The following is a 25958-nucleotide window of genomic DNA, read 5'->3' on the forward strand; positions in this document are numbered from 1 at the left end:
TGTTAGGACAACAGAATACTTACCGAGTGCTTACAATGTCCCAGGTGGTGATTTGGGTGTTTGACCTGCATTAACCCCCAGTTACAATAATCCCAAGTGGTAGTTACCATCATTCCCATTTTCAAGCAAGGAAGAGAGGGTCAGGGAGACTTAGTGAGCTGCTCGAAGCTGCACAGAGGAGGAGACAGAGCGGGTGCCTTACTCTGCTGCTGACCCACTCAGACTCGCTGGAGTGGGACACACGTGTGGGGCGAGGGGCTGCGTTGGGTGTGGTGTATACAAGTCCCAGAGAGCACCCTGTGGGCCGCGGAGTGTCTTGTTTGTGGCTGTAAACAGAGCTTCTGGCACCATAAAATGGTTTTTTTAATTTCTTAAGATATTTTTAAACTGCTCATGGAAGGAAAGAGGAGATCTGTGGTGACACGGCCAAGGACTTCTCGGAGGAAGAGGCTCTCGGATGGCACGTGAATGATGAGCGGGGGACCAAGGCTGGAGGACAGAGGGAGCTGCTTGGCTTTCCCCAAGAGATGGTGGCTCAGGAGACTGGCAGGCAAGGAGAAGGAATATTTTCAAATGGTCAGGAAGGACCGTGGTTTAAATCCAAATATTCTTTCGTCTCCCCCCCCCGCCAATAAATGAGGGAAGCGTTGGACAGAGCCCCTGCGGCCCGGGCAGCCTTCCTATTGTTCTTTATGCTTCTTGCCTCCTCTCTCCTTCTGTGTGTGTGTGTGTGTGTGTGTGTGTGTGTGTGTGTGTGTGTGTGTGTGTACGCAGTGCCAGGGGCTCAGTGATTGCGGAGGCAGAAACATCCTCAGGCAGGAGAAGGAAATGAGGGAGACACCCCAGGCCCCGCTCTGGTCCAGAAGGAGGAAATCCAGCCACACTCTGAGTAGAAGTAAGTCCAAGTCCGTCCATCGTCCTAATCCCATGAAGGACTTGAGAACCCTGTCCCCAAGTTTGCATAGTGTTACTCTGGCAAGAAAAGAATGTATACTGGTCCCATTGTCCTGATCAGCTCCTGCTGGGTGTCCCGGGGAACAAAACACATAGCTTCTGAACAGCTGAGGAGAGCAACACTTCTCAGAGTCTGAAAGGATCTCCCTCCTGGCGGTCAGTGTCGCTGCTACTCAGTCTTCTCGTCCAGGCTCCCTTTGTGCTGCTGCTCAATCATCCTCCCTCCTTTGATTATGGATCCCCTTCATGAAGCGGGTGGCCCGCTATGACGGTCTGGGAGGAGCTGGGAGGAGCGGATCCTTTTCTGGGTTCTAGTCCTGCCTCACTGGGTGACCTCTGGTGAGGGATTTGGTCTTTGTCTAAAGTCTTGTCCTTTGGATCCTGGGTAGATCAATGCTTTGTTTCTTCTCGGTGTTTGAAGAGTCCTCCGGGTCTCTTCTGGTTCGTGTCTGAGACAATGGGGCCCAGATACTCTCAGTTTCTCTAGTAACTGTGTTTCTGGCATTTTGGATTCAAGTATCCACTGTCCCATATGTATGCCCCTGTGCCTGCTCTGATGTCTCCGGTTTGATCTTTCAACAGTAGGAACAATGGCAGTAATACTGAGAGCTGCAATTTATTAAGCCTCAATTAAGCACCAGGTACCTCACTGAGAACTTATTTAATCCGTACAAATACTCATCAAGGGAGGGTCTCCTGGGGAGAGTAATGCCCAGTGGGCTTAGGTCTAGGAAAGCGGGTGATGTCTAGTTATTCTTTTTTAACGTTTATTGATTTTTGAGAGACAGAGTGTGAACGGGGGAGGGGAGAGAGAGAGGGAGACATGGAATCTGAAGCAGGCTCCAGGCTGTCAGCACAGAGCCAGCCCTGGGCTCGAACTCATGAACCGTGAGATCATGACTTGAGCCGAGGTGGAACGCTTAATCAACTGAGCCACCCAGGCGCCCCAGGCAATGTCTAGTTAAGTCCTACGGGGTGCTGGGGTGCTGCGGGGGCATCTCACTCCATCCCGTCCATAAGCCTGAGAACGGGTGCTATTTGTAGCCTTGTTTTACAGACAGGGAACCAAAGCTCAGGGGGCTTAAGTAACCTATTCAAGGTCTTCTAGCGAAGAAGCAGCAGAGCCAAGACTTGAACTCACAGCCCTTTGGCCGAAGAGTCCCGGCTCTTAACCACCATGCTGCTCTGCCTTCGTGGTACCTCCCACACCCAACTGCTCTGATAAACTCAGCTGTGATAATGTGGTGAGGGGGGTGGGCTAAGGATCCCATCCTGGTCTCTACAGGTGGATGCTCTAGGGGTTCTCCTGTCTAGAAAGAGCAAGTCACAGTTTGCTTTTGCCCAGCTTGGCCAGCCGGTTAAGGATGACCTAGGAGGACCCCTTGGGAGAGCTGGCCACCGAGGGGAATGATTGCTCAGTCCATGTGACTCCTAAAGGACAGGAGGACTTATGGAGCATCCTCTCTAGAAGCATTACCTCTAGAATCTTGTTTAATTAAAAAAAAATTTTTTAACATTTGTTTATTTTTGAGGGACAGAGAGAAACAGAGGGAGACACAGTGTGAGTGGGGGAGGGGCAGAGAGAGAAGGAGACACAGAATCGGAAACAGGCTCCAGGCTCTGAGCTGTTAGCACAGAGCCCGATGTGGGGCTCGAACCCACGAACTGAGAGATCATGACCTGAGCCGAATTTGGAAGCTTAACCTACTGAGCCACCCAGGCGCCCCTTGCTTAATTTTGCCATATAAAGGAAGGTATCATCATCCCAATTTTACAGAGAGAGGACAGGGGCTCAGAGAGAGGAGGCCACTTGCCCAGGGTCAGCCCACCAATAAGCGGCGGGTCAGGGTGAGGTTCCAGACCAACCAGTCACTTCCTTCTCCTCCTTGCTTTTTTTCCAGCCACACCCATGGACTGTCCCATGTCCCCATGACTGCTCATCTGTTATAGCTTTTCCAGGGCAGTTCAGGGCAGAGATCACACACTAGGGCCCACCCCTCAACTCTAGTTGGTTTTTGCCTCATTTTGTTGAAGATCATTCACGTACAGTAAAACTCACCTGTTTCTAGCATACAGTTCTGGGAGCTTTGACAAACGTCCAGTTGATTAACCACCACCACAGTGGAGACACAGAGCGTCTCCATCACTCTCCCAGATTTCTTCCTGCTGCCTCTTCGTGGTCAAGCCCTCCCCAACCTCAGCCCCTTGCAGCCGCTGATCTGTTTTCTGTCCCTGTAGTTTTGCCTTTGCAAGATGTCGTATAAATCGAGTTACGCATTACGTGGCCTTGTGACGCTGGTTTCTTTCACTGAGGTGATGCATTTGAGATTCATCCATATCACGTGTATCTCCAAGCAGCTGCTGTCCCCTTAGATAAGCGTGTGTTCCCAGGCACCACCGTCCCCGCCGGCCTGCATTTACTTTACCTGCCTGTCCCAGAGAGCACTTGAGTCTGAAATCCCCTGGCAGGCGGCTGGAAAGTGGCATGACTTTTGGAAACAAATGGCCTGGGATCGAGTCACGGCAGCCACGTGCCCTTGGTCCCCTGTCTGACTATGCCCCTCCAAGCTTCTGTCTCCCCGTCCGTGAAACGGGCTGCTGGTATCCTTGCCTGAAAGGGTCAAAGAAGCTAAGGCAGGGTAAGCACTTAACATGGCGCTTAGCACCTAATAGGTGTTGAGTTAACCTTTATTACGTTCGTCGTCAGAGTGGCTGAGCTGTGAGCTCAGCTGTCAGCTGTCAGTGGCTGTGTCCACAGCATTCTGTGGAGCAGTCTGTGCACAAGTAGCAAGTGAGTGGGGCAGCTTAGCCACTCACGGAATCGTGCAGCGCCCTGCCCTGCGGGGAATATGAAAGCACTTCCGGTAGGTCAAGCCCTGCTGTCGGGGCACCGGCAGGGTCTTAATGGATCGCAAAGGACTCACATGAGCAGTGTTATTCATCATACTTTGCTGGCTGCCCAGGTCTGAGCCCTCGTTCTAAGTCACAGCTTGTTGAGGAAAGTTGGGAAAGCCTTGGGGCTTCGTTTCTGCCCTTTCCTCCCCTATCAGTTGTTGCTAATCACCTCCCGAGAGACCTTTGAAAAAGAAGAAATGGCAAATAGTCTGGCTTTTTCAAACCCCTGGTCACTTCTCGCACGACCTGTTTGCAGTTTTCAGAAGATGGAATTTCACAGAGTTTTCACGTGGGGGAGGCTGTTGGGGAATTATCTGGAGAGGCAGGGTTGGGGGTGGCCTGTGTTCCACGTCTTCTGTGTAGCAAAACTTTGTGGCCGCAAAGAGCTCGGTGTTGGGGACACTCCCAATGACAAGACCACGCAACAGCATCATGCAGCACAGCTGTCCCTGTGGGTTCCAAGCGCAGAAGCAGATGCGGCCATAACCGAAATGGTCACATTGTGTGACTTGGCAGTGTAGTTGCAACGTCTCCCTGGGCTGTCACAGTCCCCCTGCTGAGCAAGCCAGGCCCCGTGTTGGCGTCTCATTCTACGAACGAGAGAACCGAGGCTCAGAGATGCCGGGTGCTCAGAGTCACATAGCAAGGAAGCGGTGGGCGGTCCTAGGACTTGACCACAGTCTTCTCACTCCTGCACAGATGGGCCTGCGTTGAGGTCTCACCCCTGGGGAAACCGGGTCGGGTTCTCGTCTGCGGGTACTGGTCACACACCTGGGGACAGGATTGGATGCGGGACGGGAGAGAAATGGCAAGGATGACCGGGAATGACTTGCGACGTTTTGACATGAGCTCCTGGAGCCGCCGTTTCCGGAGGTGAAAGACTCCCCAGGATCAAGGTTGGATCAAGGTCGGGGAGGAGGTAGGTCAAGGTCAAGAGTTTGAGATCCTTGAGACGTCCAAGTGGAGATGTCAAATGGCAGTTAGATTTGTGGCTGTGTGATTCAGGGCAGAGGCCTGGCCTCGGGGGTAGGTATTTGGGGGGCACCGGATGCAATTTAATGAGAGAGTGCTGGGGGAGAGTCCCTAGGAAGAGGTCTGGGGACCTGGCCCTGGAAACCCGCTGATGTTTAGATGTTGCAGGGAGAAGAAGGAGGCAGCAAAGGAGACTCAGCAGGAGTGGCCAGGGAGGTGGCGCAGGGTGGGGGGGAGAAGGAGTGTGCAGGGGAGGGAGAGGCTGTGTCCGGAAGCTAGTGCAGCAAGGGATTCTGGGTAGATGGCGTGCCTGAGCGTGCCAGGGTGTGGCCGAGTGGGGTTCGAAGTGAGAGTACCTGCTGGAGGGGCCACAGTCAGCCACAGCCACCAGTGACCTGGGCAGGAGCTGCCTCCGCGGGGGGCGCCAGGACACCCAATCCGAGCAGGCTCGGGAGGCTGGGGGGGGGAGGTTGGGGAAGTGGTACACAGAGTCCCCCTTGTAAAGGTCCTTATCTGTAAAGGGGGCAGAGAAACAGGGTGGTAGCTGGAGGAGGATGTGGGTCTGAATGGGGAGCAAGCCATCCGCCAAGAGACAAGGCGGGTGGGAAGGGATGGGGGGAGGAGGAGGAGGAGGAAATAGCCTCCAGACCCTGTCGGTCATTGTCAGGATGGAAGGGCGGGGCTACAGAAGAAGGGACCTGGCGGGGCGTTTCACTTAGTCAAGCATTTGACCTGGAGAAAGGAATTCCCTGGAACTTTTGCTAACATTACACGGCATCCTGGTCAACATTTCCAAGAGCCTTCCCCCATCACTAAATGATGCTTTTAAGTGACTGAGAGATTAAAAATATATATACTTGGGGCGCCTGGGTGGCTCAGTCGGTTGAGCATCTGACTTTGGCTCAGGTCATGATCTCACGGTTCATGAGTTCGAGCCCCACATTGGGCTCTGTGCTGACAGCTCAGAGCCCGGAGCCTGCTTCGGGTTCTGTGTCTCCCTCTCTCTCTGCCCCAACCCACTCACATTCTGTCTCTCTCTCTCTCAAAAATAAATAAACATTAAAAAATTTTTCAAATATGCGTACATATTTCTTTTATCCCAACATGTTCTGTGTTTCCTGAGCACATTTGGTGTATGTGTTTGAGTCTGTCCCTCACTCCCTCCCCGGGCACCTGGGACCTTCCCCTCTGCAGAGGAATCAAATCTGCTCCGGGCTTCCTTCCCCCGGACCCTTTCATGCACTTCTGTCAGGCTTCACCCCCTGGCTTCTCCTCCATCCTGCCCGCCAGCCCCCCTCACTCAGCCCTCCATCCATTCGTGGCTGGTCTAACAGAAGCCTCGCCCCAGCCTCCCTGGCTGCAGTCTCTCCCTGCCCCTGTCCGTCCTGTGGCAGTGATACTGAGATACCACATTCCCTGCGCTGCTAAAACGCAGTGGAGTCTGGTTCCGCGGGCATAAGGTATCAATGACCTGGCCTGACTTCATCTCATTTCCTGCTGCATCTCCTCAGGATGCACCCCTGCTCCTTGAAGGCTGTTCTCTGAACCCCCCAAATCTCTTTTTACCTTTCCTGCCTTTCCTGCCTCCCGTTGCTCTGAGGCAAAAATGCAGTTCCCCGCTGGGAACGACAAGCCCGTGTGCCATCAGCACTCTGCTCACTTCAACACCAAACCACTTTCCCACCTCAGGACCTTTGCACTTGCTGTTTCAGCCTGGGATGCTCTGTCCCAGGCTTTCACATGCCCGCGTCTTCTTTGCCCTAGAGCTTAAATGTCACTCCTTGGAAAGACCTCTCAACCTTTCTGTCAATAATATCCCCCTCTGCAGTTTATTTCCTAGGGCGTCACTTTGTTGATTTGCCTCATTCGTGGCACTGCCGCATGTTGAATCGATCTGCTTGATTTGTTTATCATCTGGTCACCCGCTGGAGTGTCAGCTCCGCGGGATCACTGCCGGCTCCCCAGTGGGGTGTATGGTTGCTCAACAAATAATTCTTAAGAGACTGGTTGAAATTTGCCCCACATTCTAGCGCCCCTCCCCCGAGGAATGTAGCCCTGGGCATCTTGTGTGATGCTTGTGTTCGTGGCCAGAATGGCTCTTTCCTACTGTTGGTTACCTGGGGATCCTTCCAAAGAGCCCCACTCGCCACTGTCACGTGCCCTCACAAACTGCGATGAAAGAGGCGATATAAGCTCCTCCTTTAACAGATGAGGAAGAGCAGAGAAGTCTGCAACTTGCTCCCAGCCCCTTGGCTGCCAGGTGATGGAGGTCTTCACTGCGGGAGCCCGGTGGCACATGATGTAGTGTGCCGGGAGATAGAGCATGACAGAGAAAGATGGGGCGTGACGGTATCTTCATTATCTGCGCGTCCTGTGGGGCGTGTTTTCAGCTGCCAGACTTGACGTGCTCTTTTTTTAAAAAAATGTTTATATTGAGAGAGAGAGAGAGGGAGAGTGGAAGAGGGATAGAGAGAGAGAGAGGCAGCGAGAGGGGGAGCGAATCCCAAGCAGGCTCCAAGATGTCAGTGCAGAGCCCCACCTGGGGGCTTGATCTCACAAACCACGAGATCATGACCTGAGCCGAAATCAGGAGGCGGACACTCAACCGGTTGAGCCCCCCAGGCCCCCCTAACATGCTCTGTTGAGAGCAACTATTTTGCAACATCCCCTTTGCCATCCTAAACTGCTACTCACAGATAACATAACTTCCGTATACGCATATTTTTTAAAATAACGCAATGCCCGGGGCGCCTGGGTGGCTCAGTCGGTTGAGCGTCCGACTTCGGCTCAGGTCACGATCTCAGTCCGTGAGTTCGAGCCCCGCATCGGGCTCTGGGCTGATGGCTCAGAGCCTGGAGCCTGCTTCCGATTCTGTTGTCTCCCTCTCTCTCTGCCCCTCCCCCGTTCATGCTCTGTCTCTCTCTGTCTCAAAAAAAAAAAAAAAAAAAAAAAAAAAAAAATTAACGCAATGCCAAAACACGAAGGAAAGAAATAAAAGGAAAGTAATTTACATGATATTATGTACTTAAGCAAATGTTCTTTATGACTTAATCAGATGAGGTGGTCGTACATTCTTTTATCTTGTAAATACTCAACTGGACCTCTTTGGCACTTTTTATTTTACAGAAAACTAGGGCCGTGCAAGGCTCGCCGTGTGAATGTGACAGCCGCAAACACTGGCACAGGTGTGTTATTTGGTGACTCAGCTGCCACGGACGGTGGCAGTGACAGTACACGGGGTGGTTCTCTCTCCTTCAGGACTGTGTCCTGTGTCCTGTGTCCCTCACCCTCTGAGCACCAATAGTGTCCCACAAATGCCCCTGCGAACTACCGGGGGCATTTCCGCCTCCATGAAGACCCACACGTGTGGGGGGAGACCCTGGGCTTAATTTGAACCCCACACAGGTGGGCGGATCCCCTTGGGGTCCCTGAGTAAGTTGGAGAGCCTCGCTGAGCCTCTTTTTTTCCTAAAATGGGGGACAATACATCTCCCCTCTGAAGAAATGTTTGAGGATGAAGCGATCTGATGTGTGCTGCCACTAACATGGCCGCCCAGCACACGGCAGGCCCTCAGTATCTGCGGGTTCTCTTCTCGCAAGTGGACAAACTTGTTTCACAAAAGGCCAGCTAATAAGTATCTTGGGCTTCGTGGGCCATACAGTAGTCTCTGCTCCAACTAACTATTCAGCCCCGCAGTTCTAGAGGGAAAACAGCCATGGATGACAGAGGAACAAATGAGCCATGTTCCAATAAAACTTTATTGACAAAATCAGGTGGTGGGCTGGGTTTGGTCTGTGGGCTGCAGCTCACCGTCTACACCCATGGGCGTGTGCATGCCACTTCATCTGCCTGCTGGGCCGGATCAAAGTCTCCCTAGAGTCCACGTTTCTGTGTTTTATCATAGTAAGTTCCGGAAGAAGAGGGTTTTCCGACAGTGGCTGCAGCAGGCAGGCCCCAAAGGCAGTTGTCAGTGATTATGAAGTATCTATGAAGCGGAACAGCCTCTCGTCTCCAGCCTTCGGGGACCAGGATGAGGGAAAAGAGAAGCATGATTCCTACCGACCAAGTTCTGTGAGGATGAACTTTCAGGACGAGAGAGCGTGGGTGAGGCCGGGCGAGATCCCCGTGCGGGGGACCAAGCCTTGAATGGAGCGGGTGGCCCGTCCTTGGGGGTTTCTGAGGATCCCTGGCATTTCAGAGGGAAATCTCAACTTCTCCCTTGCATTTGTTTTAAAATCCTCTCGTCCACCCCAGACAAGAGAGAAAGTGAAGTCTAGAAGGGGGTGCCAGCTCTTCCTGCAAGCTGATTAGCACCCTGGAGCCACCAGCCTCAAAGACCAGAGCCCTCTGCCTTCTGCCTGTTGTAGAATTTGCATTTTAAATTTTAGTGGTGCCCCCACCCCCCCATCCCCGAGCGAGGAGCAGAAGCAAGGAACTGGAAGCCTGTGTTCAGCTTCCGCCTCAGAACAAGCTTGTCTCGATCTTCGCAGGAAGGGTCTTGCCTAAAAGGAAAATTGGGTTCCCACCCAAAAATCCACCTTTGGAGCCTCTCCTGAGACCTTAGAAGCCCTGGGGGGCTCCGGGACTGTTTTCACCCGGCAGCAGTTGACGGATAGGCAGGGGCTGCGCGTGGTCACGGCCTGTGCAGAGTGCGTGCTCTCTGGCTGCAGATGCCCCCATCCCTTGTGGTCCCACGTCCTGCCTGCTTCCTCCACTGGGGCCTCTGTGAGGCATTTGGGTTTGAGATGTCTGTGTCCCTAAGAAACGATAAAAAGTTCTCTCATCAGCCATAACAACACGTGGGAGATAAGGGACGGCCTGGAGGAGCCCACCCGCCTCTACAGTTGGCTTCCTACAGTTGATCCTCCATGAAGCAGATGGGAGATTGGTCTAGAACGCCCAGGCGGTCTGCTACTGCCCGGCTCAATTCCCTCGGTGGCTTCCCATGGTTTTTTTGTACCATCACCCAAACCCTTCTCGCAGCCTGCGGTGTCCTGGGTGGCCTCATCTCTGCCCATTTCCCAGCTGCCTTTCTCCTCCTGTGCTCCCCACTTGCCCCCTCAAATGCCGTATTCCAGACACGCGGAGCCGCTTTCCATTCCTTGAACAGTTTGTGGGGCCCTCTTGTGACGTTGTCACGTGTTAAGTGTACAACTTTGTCAAGACAGGCTCACTTCGGTTAAGGTTGGTTTGAAGTTGACAGAGATCGAAAACGAACAAAGGGGGTGCTCTCTTCTCTCGCATAACAGTGCAGGTGCACGTGGCCAGGGCTGGGAGGCACGGTGGCTGCCTGGTGGTGGTGATTTGACGCCCCCTGTCGCGTTGCTCTGCAGCGTGTGGCCTCGTGATCCAATATGGCGGCATACAGGTTCCGGGTACAGAGGAAGGAGGGCAGGAGAGAGCCGGGGTGGGGGGGAGACACGCATAGTAAGGGCTCCTGGAAGAGGCTTCACAGCTGTGTACTTCTCCCTCAATTCTGACCAGTGGGATGACTCATGGCCACCCCGAGCTGCAAGGAAACTGGGAAAAGTAGTCTTTATTCCGGGAAGTCACGTGGCCATAAAAGAAGGTACAACTACCCATACCTGCAAATGCCTCCAGTGGACTCCAGGAGTCTTTGTGGGCTTGGCCACCAGCATCGCCATAAGTGGGACTTGGATTCAGAACCATCTGTCCCCAGAGCCGTGCTCTTAACTATTTGCTACATTGGTCCCCGACATGCAGTGCACGTGGGACACTTAATGCGTGTTCACGGAGCAGCGAGATGCAGACGAGGGCTGGAGTGCTCTCGGGAAGTGGTGGTCTGTGTATGCGGGCTGCTTCATTAATTTTCACGGGAGACTGCTAGATGAGTCTTAGAATTTATAAGGTTTTAGAATCGGAGGGAACGGTCCTTCCTTTCAGGCTTAGTTCGCTTAATCAGATATGATGCTTGATCATAAAAAGCACACATTTGAAGCATACACTCTGATGAGTTTAGACAAACGTAAACACTCTTGTAACTTCCACCTCAATCAGGATATAGAGCATTTCTGGGTCGTAGGGTAGTCTAGGCATTTCTTCATGGGATACAGGTGTGCCGTTTTGAAGGGACACGTGCACCCCCGTGTTTATAGCTGTACCGTCAACAATAGCCCAAGTATGGAAAGAGCCCAAATGTCCATCGATGGATGAATGGACAAAGAAGATGTGGTCTATATATCCAATGGAGTATTACCCGGCAATCGAAAAGAATGAGATCTGGCCATTTGCAACTACATGGATGGAACTGGAGGGTATCATGCTAAGTGAAATTAGTCAGAGAAAGACAAAAATCATATGACTTCACTCATATGAGGACTTTAAGAGGCCAAACAGATGAACATAAGGGAAGGGAAATAAAAATAACATAAAAACAGGGAGGGGGACAAAACAGGAGAGACTCCTAAATATGGAGAACAAACTGAGGGTTACGGGAGGGGTGGTGGGAGGGGCGATGGGCTCAATGGCTCAGGGGCACTAAGGAATCTACTCCTGAAATCATTGTTGCACTAGATGCTAACTAACTTGGATGTAAATTAAAAAAAAAAAAAAAAAAGATACAGAGCATTTCTGTCACTTCAGTAGTATCACTTTGTAGGCAGCCTCCAACCCCTGCCCCACTCCAGTGATCCTGATTATTATATATTTTTTTAAGTAGTCTTCATTCCCAGCGAGGAGCCCAGTGGAGGGCTTGAACTCATGACCCTGAGATCAAGACCTGAGCTGAGATCAAGAGTCAGATGCTTAGCTGGCTAAGCCACCCAGGTGCCCCCTGATTCATTTTCTATCACCATATGTTAGTCTTGCCTCTTCTCAGACATGACATAGATGGATTCACAGTGTTTGGGCTCATTTATATCTGGCTTCTTTCTTTATTTTTTTAAAGTGTTTATTTAATTTGAGAGAGAGAGAGAGAGGGAGAGAGTCCCAGGCGGGCTCCGCACTGCCAACGCAGAGCCTGATGTGGGGCTCGAACCCGCAAGCTGTGAGATCGTGACCCGAGCTGAAACGGAGAGTCGGGTGCTTAATCGACTGAGCCACCCAGGCGCCTCCATATCTAGCTTCTTTCTTCTTTAGCTTGGCATTTTGTTTTGCAGTGTCATCCGTGTTACTGCTTATATCAGTATTTTGTTCCTTTTTTTATTTGCCACATAGTGTTCCACTGGATGACTATACTTCCAATTATTTCTCCATTTATTTGTTGATTGACATTCAGGTTGTTTCCGGTTATTGGGTATTAACGAGTAAAGCTACTGTGAACATTCATGTACGAGTCTTTTAATTTTTCAATCTTGCTAAATACTTAAGAGTGGAACTGCTCGGTCATATAATAGGTATATACTTGCCTTTATTTATTTTCTTTTAATTTTTTTAATATGAAATTTATTGTCAAATTGGTTTCCATACGACACCCAGTGCTCATCCCAACAGGTGCCCTCCTCAATGCCCCTCACCCACCCTCCCCTCCCTCCCACCCCCCATCAACCCTCAGTTTATTCTCAGTTTTTAAGAGTCTCCTATGGTTTGGCTCTCTCCCTCTCTCTTTTTTTTTCTCCTTCCCCTCCCCCTACTTACCTTTATAATGAAGTGCTGACCTGTTTGCCACTTTACGTTTTTGCCGGCCATGTGTGAGAGTTCCAGTTGTCCCACATCTTCTCCGACACCTGCTATCATCAGGTTGTCTTACGTTTTAACTTGTGCTATTTCTGCGGATATGGGGGAGTAGCTCGTTGTGGTTTTACTTTGTGCTTCCCTGATGACTAAGATGCTGGGCATCTTTTCATGTGTTCCCTGGCCATGTTTGTGCCTCCTTTTTGAATTGTCCATTCGAATCTTTTGTTCGCTTTAAGATTGGCTTTTGTCTTCCTATTTAGTTGCCAGCGTTCATTGTATATTCTGGATATAAGTCCTTTGTCAGACACACGTATGTTGAATATTATCTCCCAGTTTGTGGCTTGCTGTTTTACTTTCTTCATGGAGTCTTTTGATGAGCAGAAGGTCATAATTTTGATGAATTTACCCAGTTTTTCTTTTATGCTTAGTGCTTTTGTGTCATGGGTTTTTTTTTTGTCTTTTTTTTTTGAAATATAATTTAAAATTTTTTTAATGTTTATTTGTTTTTGACAGAGAGAGAGAGACAGAGCATGAATGGGGGAGGGTCAGAGAGAGGGAGACACAGAATCTGAAACAGGCTCCAGGCTCTGAGCTGTCAGCACAGAGCCCGACGCGGGGCTTGAACTCACAAACCATGAGATCATGACCTGAGCCGAAGTCGGATGCTCGACCGACTGAGCCACCCAGGCGTCCCTGAAATATAATTGATTGTCAAGTTGGCTAACATATAGTGTATCCAGTGTGCTCTTGGTTTTGGCAGAAGATTCCCATGGTTCATTGCTTACCTACAACACCCAGTGCTCATCCCAACAAGCGCCCTCCTCAATGCCCCTCACCCACTCTCCCCTCTCCCCCACCCCCACCCCCCACCTCCCCGTCCACCCTCAGTTTGTCCTCTGTATTTAAGAGTCTCTGACGGGTTGCCTCTCTCCCTCTCTGTGTGTAACTGGTTTTTTCCTCCTCCCCTCCCCCATGGTTAAGTTTCTCAAGTTCCACATATGAGTGAAAACATACGGTATCTTTCTCTGACTTATTTCACTCAGCGTAATACCTTCCGGTTTTAAATGTCCATCAACTGCTGAATGGATAAAGAACATGTGGTTTATATATACAATGGAATACTACTTGGCAACGAGAGAGAATGAAATCCTGCCATTTGCAGCAACGTGGATGGAACTGGAATTGTGTCATGTTTTTGAAACATGCTATGCACCTGCTGTGTAGATAATCGAAAAAAATGTTTCCTGGGTAGCTGAACTCCTTCAGAACAAAAGTAGCTTGCACGTCTATGAACATGTGACCTCCCTGGGCTCTCTCTCTCTCTCTCGTTTTGGGGGTCCTTGTTAGAAGGCTGCTCCGCACTCTGTCCCCCTATTGCCCTAGGAGTTAGACTGATGGAGGGCCACAATCTGTGTGTGTGTGTGTGTGTGTGTGTGTGTGTGTGTGCGTTTGCCCGTGCGCACCAAAAAACAATTGAACGGTTCCATCATCACGGGGTGAGGTTTCTTCAGGCCGGACATTCTTGGGAAATGTTGCTGCATAGATATTGACTTGTCCCGTTACCTTCTGCACACGCCACCGGCGACTGCTTCCTAGAAATGGATTTGGAGTCGTGCAGTAATTACCCCCGAAAGCGTTCACTCAAGTCTGAGAGCAGATTAAATAATGAATCGCAATGTCATTTATTCGTTCCAATTTAGAACCCTTGTCTCATTAGTTTTCTGGATGAAATTGAATGTCAAGAGGGGGAGAAAACTCAAAACTCAAGGGAAGGGGGAAGCAGGGGTGGAACGCGAGGAGGGTCCGCGGACTCACGCTCATGGTGCCGGAGACAGGGTTCTGGAGGGGGAGGCGGGACCCTCTGCGCCTCCAAGGTAGCAGGGCTGGGGGTTCAGGAGGGCCAGGGAGGCAGAAATAGGGGTGCCCCCACAGCTGCTGTCGCCCTTGCTCCTGGACCATCACCGTTTCTCACCTTTTGGACATTTTCCCCTTAGAACTGTAAAGTAGGGGAAGGAATTAAAGGGGAAAAACCCAAAGGTAACTCCTACGGAGCATTTCTGTTCCCTGCCTTGCTTCCTCTGCTAAGGTTTTGTTTTGTTTTTTTTTTCCCCTAAAACATAACCTGAGATTGTACTGTAAGTACAATTGTATCTCCTGTTGTGTGTGTTGGGTCACCCTTAGGATGAAAGCATTTTTTAACTAGGATTGTGGGGCACCTGGGTGGCGCACTGGGTTAAGCGTCCAACGCTTTAATATTTTTAATTTTTAATTTTTGAGAGAGAGAGAGCAGGGGAGGGACAAAGAGGGAAGGAGACACAGCCTGAAACAGGCTCCAGGCTCTGAGCTGTCAGCACAAAGCCCAACGCAGGGCTTGAACTCAACGAACTGCAAGATCATGACCTGAGCTGAAGTTGGATGCTTAACCGACGGAACCACCCAGGCGCCCCAAGCGTCCGGCTCTTAATTTCGGTTCAGGTCACGATCTCACAGTTTGTGAGATGGACCCCTACTTCCAGCTCCATGCTGTCAGCTTGGTATTCTCTCTCTCTCTCTCTCTCTCTCTCTCTCTCTCTCTCTCTCTCTCTCTCTGCCCCTGTCCTGCTTTGCACGCTCTCTCTCAAACAGATAAACTTAAGAATAAATTAAAAAGATAGATAAATAGATAGATAGGATTGTGTGTACTTTGTAAGCAGCAAGCTCTGTGGACTCTGGGACCCTTGTCTCTTCCACCGCTGCGTCCCCAGTGCCCAAGCTATGCCTGGCAAGCATGTTGGAAGGACAGGTCACGTTTTAATGCCTGAGCATCATTGTTTAATAACAGCAGCCAACATTACGGGGTGCTCGCGGTGTGCCAGACACATGCTAAGAGTCGTACAGAATCTACCTTCTTTACCCTGCACATCAGTCTCACAGGAGACTGTGCTTTTCAGGGTCCTGACAACGAGGCCCCTGGAGCAAGTCTGGCAGCATAGTGTCATGGGTGAGAACATGTGATTCGGAGTTGGAAAATGAGGGTCCATTGCTTCTTAGCTGTGTGACTCAGGGTGAGTCACTTAACCTCTCTGAGCCTCAGCGCCTTCAGGTATAAAAAGCTCTACTAGCAACATCTGCTTTGTAGGACTGTCAAAAGGATTCAGTGAAATAACCGAGCAGTGAAATAACTCTGAGCCGGCCAAGAGAAGGCGATACGGACCGTTAGCTGTAATTACTATTGTTCTTGATCTGGGTGACCTTGAGCAAGTCGTTTTACCTCTGAGTCCTCGTTACTTCGTCTGGAAGATGGAAAGTGGTTGTGATCATTGAAATGATCACTGATCATTAAAACGTGCGAAAAGCTGAGCCCAGAGCCTGGGCATGGTCCACAGGGAATGGTTATGAAAAAGTACTAAAAAAGCAGGACCTGGTGAGCGCCTGTCCCTCCTCCTAAACTCATTCCAAGGGTCACTTCCTCCAGATGCCTTTCTCGGTTCCTCTTCTCCCTCCCCTCCTGCCATCTCCTCCACGTTCCTCCAACGCTCTGTGCTGTCCTCCCTCAGGGCTCCTCCATCCTGTCTCGTGATCTGTTTCAACTTGTCTGGGTTCTCACCCGACCCCGTGAAGGCAGGGACCACCCCGTCCGTCGCTCAGCGCTGTATCCCCAGACGCCGCCATCTGGCACGCCGAAGGCGCCCTCCAAAAGCACTTGCGCGGTTAGAGAACCGCGATTAGAGCAGCCGGGGAAGACGGTGGGAGCAGCCAGACGGAGATCGAGAGCTTCGTTGAGTCAGAGGGGAGATGTTAGCAGAGGCTTCTGGAAAAATTAACCGCTGTCATAAATTCCAACTCTGTTTAGTAATGTTTGGCCAATCTTTCTTTTCCTGACTTAATTCAAAATTGGACGGGAGGGAAAGAAATTTGTCTGAGTGACTGTAAGTTAACAAGCTGTGATGATGCTCCGGGAACCGTGTTGCTTGGAGCCATCAATTTGCAGCGAGAGAGAGAGAGAGAAGGGGCAGAAGTGGAAAAAGGAACTCCTGGCAGTTGGGATGGGTTGTCAAGGGGCAGAAGCAAGAGGATTCTGGGTTTTATCAAGGCTCCTGTGTTCCAAATGCTTATATTGCTTGTCATTTAAATAAACTTCATTGAGGTGTAATTTATGTACAACGGACCCATTTTACCTCCACGGTTTGGGTTTTGACCAACGCATGCACCTGTGTAACCACCACCACCGTCAAGATGTAGCATTTTCCAGCACCCCAGGCATTTTTTTTCTGTCACTCATGCCCCTTGGCAGTCAGTTCCCCGCCCCCAGCCTCCTTCCCTGGCAGCATCTGATGCTCTTTCTGTCGCTGTGGATCCGCTTTGCCTGTTTTAGAGTTTTACACAAGTGCGATCACACAGAATAGACACTTATGCATCTGGTTTCTTTCATTCAGCATATTGCTTTCAAGATTCATATTGTATTTTTATGGGGGCGCCTGGGTGGCTCCGTCGGTTGGGCGTCCAGCTCTTTGAATTTTTTTTTTTTTAATGTTTATTTATTTTTGAGACAGAGAGAGACAGAGCATGAACGGGGGAGGGGCAGAGAGAGGGAGACACAGAATCTGAAACAGGCTCCGGGCTCTGAGCTGTCAGCACAGAGCCCGACGCGGGGCTCGAACTCACAGACCGTGAGATCATGACCTGAGCCGAAGTCGGACGCTTAACCGACTGAGCCACCCAGGCGCCCCTCGGCGTCCAGCTCTTGATTTCAGCTCAGGTCACGATCTCACGGTTTGTGAGTTCGAGCCCCGCATCGGGCTCTGTGCTGACAGTGCAGAGCCTGCTTGGGATTCTCCCTCTCTCACCCTCTCTCTCTGCCCCTCCCCTGCTCGTGCTCTCTCTCTCAAAATAAATAAATAAACTTTAAAAAAGAGATTCATATTGTATGTTTGAGGTAAGGTTTAGTCCTGCTTCACGAATATACCAGTCCGTTTCCCAGATAATTCAGCGTAACAGGTGCGTTAGTTGTGTGGTATGTTCTTGTGTGGTTCTGATTCTTTAATATCCAGCTTAAATGCCCTCTCCTTTGAGATTCCTTTCCTGACTTTCCCCAGCATGGCCGGCTGGGTTGAGGACAATGCTGATCATAACTGCCATTTAATAAGTCTTTATCATGCTTAATATATATTTACAAAGACTATTCTATTATCACAAACCTCATCTGAGTTAGGTATTATTGCCCCCATTTCAAAGAAAAGAAAGAAAGCTAAGGCTCAGAGAGGTTGACTAATTGAGCTAACACCACACAGCTAAATAGTAGCAGAGTCAGATTTTTTTTTTAACATTTATCTTTGAGAGACAGAGAGAGGCAGAGCCTGAGCAGGGGAGGGAGAGAGAGAGAGAGAGAGAGAGATACAGAATCTGAAGCAAGCTCCAGGCCCTGAGCTGTTGGTCAGCACAGAGCCTGATGCGGGGCTCGAACTCACGAACCGCGAGACCCTGACCTGAGCTGAAGTCGGAAGCTCAATCGACTGAGCCACCCAGGCATCCCAGCAGAGTCAGATTTTGATGCAGGACTGTGACCCTAAGGACTGTGCTCATAGCTGCTCTGCTGCTGAGCCTTGTGGGTGGACTGTTTTCTTCACCTGGAGTATTTCCCCTATAGTGTCAGTTACCTGTGTCAGTTACCACGCCTGGGAGCCGAGGATCCTCCTTCTGACGTGGGGTCCGGAGGTAAATAGTAGCCTGGTGCTACGTCCCGTGCCTACAGCATTCATCCCACTTCATCTTGTCAGGTAGGCATCGTATCAGCTCACATTATCACGAGAGAGAGAGGGAGAGAGAGAGGGATGTAACTTTATTCCAGTCTATTGTTATAACTGTTCTCCTTTACTGATATTGTTGTTAAACTCTTAACTATGCCTAACTTATACATGAAATTCTATCATAAGTGTGTACGTATAGGGGAAAATGTAGTACATACAGGGTTTGGTATTATCTGTGGTTTAAAGGCATCCACCGGGAGTCCTGGAATGTATCCCCTGTGGACAAGGGGACTATTCTGTCCTCTGACCCATGCTAAGAGCTTCACAGGGTTTACCTTATTAGCCTGCAATGTCACTGTCATAGGAATCTATTCTTCTCATGGCTGAGAGCACAGACCCTGGATACCCTTATATCCCCCTACATCCCATCCCTATTGTTTTCCAGTTAACCGTTTTCCTGTCTTTGCCCCCTTATCAGCCTGAGTTCTTCGTTGCAAATGACAGAATCCATTCTAGACATTTAAATGGAAGGAAGACTGGGCACCTGGGTGGCTCGGTCGGTTGAGCGTCCGACTTCGGCTCAGGTCATGATCTCGCTGCTTGTGGGTTTGAGCCCCATGTCAGACTCTGTGCTGACAGCTCAGAGCCTGGAGCCTGCTTCGGATTGATTCTGCGTCCCTCTCTCGCTCTGCTCCTCCCCCACTCATGCTCTGTCTCTCTCTCTCTCTCTCTCTCTCAAGAGTAAATAAAACATTAAAAAAAATAAATAAACAGAAGGAAGACTTATTAAAAGGAGTTTAGATAGTTCACAGAATCTCCGGGAAGACCACCAGAATTAGCTTGGAGACTGCAGCCCGGAATAAAGCTAAAATTTCACTAAATACCACAGCCCCCGCTGCCCAGAAAGCCCGACACCCTCCCTGAAAGGAGATTCTTTGGGTGTCTGTGTCTTCCGTGGCTCACTTCTGAATTAAAGTGTCGCAGTACAGTGTCTGATTTGTGAGGCCTGTGTCACATGACTATGCCCTGGGTGTGAGGGATGCTGGGAAAGTAAGTGTCTGGCTTGAGTCAAGGAAAGGGAGGAATTCCTCTGAACTCGAGAGAGATTCAGAAAGAGTTGGTCTAGAAGCTCTAGAAAACACAGGTGTCTATGACAGTTCCTCCTAGACCATAACCTCTGGGACGGCGAAGGTGTCTGATTTATTTTTGTATCCCCAGCACAGAGAACATGGCAGACATAATGTAATTAGTAAGAACATATATATTTAGCAAAGGAATGAATGAGGAAATGGCTGGGCGAATGTGTATTTGACATAGGAAAGACCTCCAGACAGGAGGATGTGCTGACTCTTTTTGAGAAATGGTTTCTTGGCTTCCTAGGTGGGTCATTCCATCCCAAGTCGAGGATAACTCAAGCCTGGGGGCATTTCTGGGTCCCTCATCAGTCCCAGGGAAGGAGGCCCCTTCTCTGAATGAGAATTTCTCCATTGAATTGCTTTTGTGTCTTTGTTAGAAACTCAGTTGACTATATTTATGTGGGTCAATTTCTGGGCTCTCTATTCTGTTCCATTGATCTATGTATCCAGCCTTTCAACAATACTATATCATCTTAATTATTGTAGCTTTGTGGTAAGTCTTGAGACCAAGCAGCGAGATTCCTCCAACTCCGTTCTCCTTTTTCAGAATGTTTTTGGCTGTTCCGGGCCATTTTCCCTTTTTATATAAATTTTAGAATTAGCTTGTCAATACTTAAAAATGAGTTTTCTGGGATTTCGATTTGGATTGCAGACTTCATAGATCAAACTGTAATTAACCTCTTAATGATACTGAGACTTCCAACCCATGAACACAATATATCTCTCTATTTATTGAGATCTTTTATTTCTTTCCTCAGTGTTTTAATAGCTTTTAGCATATAGAGGCTTCACACATTTCGTCAGGTTCATACTTAAGTATCTATTGTAAATAGTATTTTTGGAATTTCAAGTTCTAATTGATTTACTCTTGCATATTGAACTTGTTCCAGGAGTTTATTCTGGGCATCTGTTACAGATTTAACCAGGTTTTCTACATAGATGAACATGTTGGGTATAAATAGGAATATATTCCAATCTGTATGCCTTTTATCTTTTTTTCTTAACTTCACTGGTTCCAAGCTGTCTAGACTTCCAACATGATGGCTAATAGAAGCGGTGAGAGAGGCAGTCTTTGCCTAGATGCTGATCTGAGGGGAAAAGCGTTCTCTTATCACTGAGTGTGCTGTTAGTTGTAGGATTTTTGTAGATGCCCTTTATTAGGTTAAGTTCCCTTCTATTCCTTGTTTGCTGAGAGTTTTGATCCTGAGCAAATGTGGAATTTTGTTGAAGGCCTTCTCTGTATCTATTGCAATGATCATGTTTTTTTTTTCTCATTTAGTTTGTTAATATAGTGAATTACATCACTTGATTTTTTTCAGTTGATTTTTTTTTTTAATTTAAATTTTAGTTAGTTAACATTTTTCAGTTGGTTTTTGAATGCCTTGCATTCCTAGGATAAACCCTACTGGTCATGGTATCCTTCTTACACACTTTACGTTTTACAGATTGTTGGGTTATATATGCTGCCATTTTATTGAAGATTTTTTTTTTCACCTGTGTTCTTATAACGTCTTTATCTGGTTTTGGTATTAGGGCAATCCTGGCATCCTTAAATGAGTTGGAAATATTTTCTCTTCTCCTGTTTTCTGGAGGAGATTGTGCAAAATTGGTGTTATTTCTTCCTTAAATGTTTAGGAGAATTTGCCAGTAAAACCACGTGAGTGTGGAGTTTCCTTCCTTCCTTCCTTCCTTCCTTCCTTCCTTCTTTTCTTTCTTTCTCTCTCTCTTTTGTTGTTGTTCACTTTCTTTAGTGGTTTATCTATTTTACTGATTTTTTTCAAAGAACGGGCTTTTGGTTTTGCACTCTTCTCTATTGTTTTTCTGTTTTTAACTTAATTGGTTTTTGCTTTAATCCTTACTACTTCTTTCCTTCTGCTTGCTTTGGGGTTTAATTACTCTTCCTTCTCTAGTTTCTCGAGTGGAAGCTTTGGATGCTGATTTTAGATTTTTCTTGGTTTCGAATAAATGTGTTTAATGCTATAACTTTCCATCTAAACACAGCTTTGGCTGCATTCCATGAATGTTGGTATGTTTTATTTTCATTTTCATTCAGCACAAATATTTTTAAGTTTCCCTTGAGATTTCCTCTTTGAGTTTCAATGAGTTGTTTAGAAGCGCGTTGTTTAATTTTCAAACATTTGGGGATGTTCCATCCATCTTTCTCTATGTGGGTGCTCGTTAATTTTTTTTTTTTTTTATGATCTAAGAACATGACTTGTATGATTGCTGTTCTTTTAAGTGTGTTAAGCGTTGTTTGTTTGTTTGTTTGTTTTTTGTGGACCAGATTATGATGTATCTTGGTAAATGTTCCATGCACACTTCAGATGAGTATGTGTTCCTCTGTTGTTGGGGAGCGTGTTCCAAAAACGTCCATTAGGTCTAGCTGGTTGGTAGTAGTGTTTCAGTCTTCTGTACCCAAAATGATTATCTGCCTACTTGTTCAACAATGACCAAGAAGCGTCAAAGCGTCCGACTACATTTGTGGCTTTGTCTATTTCTCCTTTCAGCTCTATTACTTTTCGCCTCGTGCATTTTGATGCTCTGTTGTCAGGTACATACACACACAGAATGGCTGGGTCTTCTTGGAGAATGGGTGCTTTTATCATTATGTAATGCCCCTCTTGATCCCTAGAACAGTCTTTGTTCCGAAGTCAGCTTTGTCTGAAGTTAATATAGCTACTTGGTGTTTGTGCAGGAGTAGGAGAGGGGGAGCAGGAGGAATTGTGTCTTTTTCTAAACATTGACCAGTGTGGTTGCATAGAGCCACGCCCAGCGGAAGACGGGCCTCTGGATTCCCAGCAGGGTCAGTGAAGTAGGCATCTGCATGAGATCTATAGCCACCTGCACTCACATATCTGTAAGTGATTTCAGTGATTTCTGTAAGAGATTTCAGGGAGAGACAGGTATGGCCGGAGGCCACCGTGGCCTCAGAGGCTCCTCTGACTTGGGACTTAAATCATTCCATGTTTCCAACCTCTCTTCACTGTTGGGAGCCCTTGGCAACCCCAGAAACTCACGTTTTAAAATACTTGCTGTGTGTACTGGAGGGAAGGTAGAGGGATGATCTGTAGGTGTAATTGTTTTTTAAAGAAGTTCTTTCACGACCTCCCCCCGCCCCCCCCCCCCCCCCCGCTGTGTAATTTGCAAAGTGGGCTGTGGGGGGAAGGGGAAAGCGTTCCAAGGTTCCACGGGAAACATACCTAAAGACTAAAGCGGATGATGGGGCCCAAGGTCATGCCTAGAAGGATAAGAGTAAGTTCTGCACCTTGGCCTCTTGCCAGGTCCTAATTATTGGTATTCTTTTCGGCATTTTAGCCTCAGTAAGGACAGAAAGGGTGGCAGGGAGGGGAGGAGATGTTACTACAGTCCTCTTCTATATTCGTTTCTCTAAGAATAGTCTTCCGATTGTAATTGAATATAATTGGAGACAGAGTCTGGCTGGCTGGCAGCTAGCTGATTGTGTACCTTCAGAGTTTTGGGGTGGGGGAGTGGGAGCAGGGATGGGGGTGGCAGGGTGAAGAAGAAAGGCCCTGTCTGCTCAAGCTCGGCTCTGTCCTGAATGTGTGGGCAGCAAGGCAAGGGCCCGACAGACCTGAGTTCAAACCCCACCTGCTAGGCAGGTGACTTAGCTCTTCTCTGCCTCAGTGACCTTATCTATAAATAAGGAAAATAATGTGTATTTAGAGCACAGTTGTACAGGTGAAGTGAGATAAGCCATAGAAGTTATGTCTCTTATGTGCTTGCTTCTCAGAGTGTGGAGCACAGACCAGCAGCCTTGGCTTCCGGGAAGGGGGACTGGAGGGGGGGAGGGGAGCTTGTAGAAAACGCAGAATCTCAGACCCCGCCCAGCACGTGCATTTTAACAAGATCACAGGTGATTCCGATGCATGTTGAAGTTGGAAACATTCTGCCCTATACCCTCCTTCACCTTCCACACTGGGCACCATCCGTCTTTGAGGGGGTTCCCTCCACCCACATGAAACAACACTCAATACCCAGAGCATTTGGCGAAAGTAATTTCCTGTTGCTCTGGGGAGCCCTGGCCTTTCTCCAGAGAATTAAAGCTGGCTTCCCTCCTTCCACCCCTTCCCCCGAACCCCCAAATCCATAAATCACCATCACTTTGTGCATCTATTAACATTTATTAAGATTTGTGAAGACATAGCCTTTCGGCAACTTAGATCCCATTTTTCTTTTTTTTTTTTAATAATTTTTTTGATGTTTATTTTTGAGAGAGAGAGAGACAAGACGGAGTGCAAGCGAGGAGGGGCAGAGAGAGAGGGAGACACAGAATCCAAAGCAGGCTCCAGGCTCCGAGTTGTCAGCACGGAGCCGGACCCACGCACAAACCCATGAGATCATGACCCGAGCCGAAGTCGGCTGCCTAACCGACTGAGCCACCCAGGCACCCCAGATCCCATTTTTCAAATGTACCTAAGGGAGCCTGGCATTTAAAGAACCCCTGTTGTGAACACTTCTGCAAAGTAAATAATCACCAACTAATTCAAACTATTTTACAAAGCTCAAATTTTGCATATGATGATTTCAGAACAAAACAGAGTGAGCTGTTGGAAGTTCTGGTTCTTAATTAGCAGGATTCAGGTTAAAACAGTTTTTCTTTGAGTAACATAGTAGGTGTCTTTTCCCAGTCTCAGTGGGGCATCAAGATCACCCATGGAATTTTATGTTTTCCTATTTTTTAAGTACATAAATCTTAAGTGTGTGGCTTGATGATTTTACATACGTATGTACCTGTATCGATGAGACATGGAACATTTTTGCACCCTTGATCCATTTTTCCTGTTTTGGAATTTCACCTAATGGAATTGAGGTGGGAGGGAAAGGGGACTAGGGAGACAAGTTGACCAAAGTAAAGCCATTTCAGTCTTAGGCTGACACTTTACCAGCAGGTCTTAAAAAGACTTACAAGGTCCGACTCATGGGGAATCACAAGACCACACTCCCTCCAACAACAAAAGCCACAGAGGCTGGACATTTTTGAAAATTTCTCCCTGTGAGTGGTTCCACAACCCTAAGACAATGGAAAAACCAACCACCCAATGTAAATGTTAAACCCAAAGTTTAAGGGTGAGTCCCTTCCTATACAGTTAGCTAATTAAAACAACAACAACAACAACAACAACAACAACAACAACATAAAATCCTTTGTTAGAGGCAAAGGAGGGTTCTCTTACTCACCTGGGAGAAAAGTCCACTACTTGGTCTATGAAGTAGCTCATTTCTTACTTAATAAATAATAATTTACACTTAATAAACCTTTGTCCTTTTCTCTAAACGGCTTGCTCTTGAATTCTTTCTCGAGCAAAGCCAAGAACTCTTCTTGGCGAAGGGCCTGAGGCCCTCCCTTTCGGGGCTTAACATCAGAATCACACAGTTAAGGACCCATCACATGTAGCCAGAATCTTGGCTTCCATCAAGAAAAAAACCCAGACACTCCAACGAAGCTACATCTCCCCTCGACCACTGGTTCTCAAACTTGGGTCAACATCAGCATCCCCCAACACGGGGCTTATTAAAACCCAGCTTGCTGGCCCCACCCCATTTCTGATTCAGCAGGTCTGGGGTGGCCCCAAAATTTGTTTTTCTAACAAGTTCCCAGGTTGGTGCTGGTGTCGTTGGACCAGGGAGCACGTTTCGAAAACCACTGTCCAAGAGCGAGAGCTGATCCCTGGGCAGAACTCTTCTGGTGTGATTTTGAGTCACCCTCTTGCCTGTGTACCAGATGTTGATAAGTTTGTCGTGAACCTTCCCCACAAGGTGCAATTCATCCCTTCACCGTTTGCCTGATTGGGGTAAGACAGGAGCCATTGGTAATCAGCATCTCTCAGCGATCTTGGTGCCCTGATTTCTTTGACAGTCTAGGGTAAGGGGGTAATTAATCCGGACTTCTCTGCTTTCAGGGTATTTTTAATGAAACAAAACAGCTTGTTGCTACAGATGGGAGTCGTGAAGCAACAGAAAAAGAAAAAAGAAGGGACATTTTTTTTTTTTCAAGCCTCTGAATGGGTTTCTCTGTTAAACTGCCTCCCTGAACCACAGGCCCCCCGGCTCACCCCAGCCCCCCATGGGGGTCATCTCCAGGTTATTCTGACTCAGTGAGGAAACATAAAAAAATTAAGCTGGCTTCTGTGTTTGCTTCTTCTGAGTCTGGAGAGAAGGGGGCAGGGTGGAGACCCCAAGCAGGCCTAGGGACTGTGTCGTGGGGGGCACTGAAATCCCCCAGAGACCACCTGGGATGGCTCACTCTCCTCCAGAGAGGACGATGAAAAAATATGTCTGCTGACTTTGAAAGAGGTTTTTCTTTCTAATTTTTTGAGAAAAACAAAATCCATTAAAAGGCAAAAAAAAAATGGAGACCATAGGGTGCTCTCTTGTAACTTCCTTTCTCTGAGTTTGGATTTGTATGGTTGGTAAGAGCTAAGACAGGACTTTCTTCTGTTATTTTCCTGCTCCCAAGTGGCCACCAAGAAGGCAGTGGTTTCTGGGAGCATCTTAACTGCCGATTTCCCGTTAGGAGTGGGGCCTGTGGATTCAAGGGCGCTGGCACACTTTCCGTCAAATTCTCGTGTTCCCATAAAAATGCAATTCTATTTAAATTGTGAGGCATAGTGAGTCCTGA

At 48.4% G+C, this 25958-nt stretch overlaps 1 long non-coding RNA gene across 1 annotated transcript in view; it reads left to right on the forward strand.

Annotated features, from left to right (window-relative positions):
- The window catches only part of LOC144615794 (uncharacterized), a 43176-nt gene extending 33965 nt beyond the window's left edge, over positions 1-9211 (forward strand). Inside the window, exon 3 of the long non-coding RNA XR_013554409.2 lies at positions 8726-9211. This is a non-coding gene — a long non-coding RNA (uncharacterized LOC144615794). The remainder of the gene's footprint in view (positions 1-8725) is intronic.
- Positions 9212-25958: the final 16747 nt, after the last annotated feature.

Source organism: Panthera onca, chromosome A3 (genome assembly GCF_046562875.1).
Source record: "Panthera onca isolate mPanOnc1 chromosome A3, mPanOnc1 haplotype 2, whole genome shotgun sequence".
NCBI classification, from domain to species: domain Eukaryota; kingdom Metazoa; phylum Chordata; class Mammalia; order Carnivora; family Felidae; genus Panthera; species Panthera onca.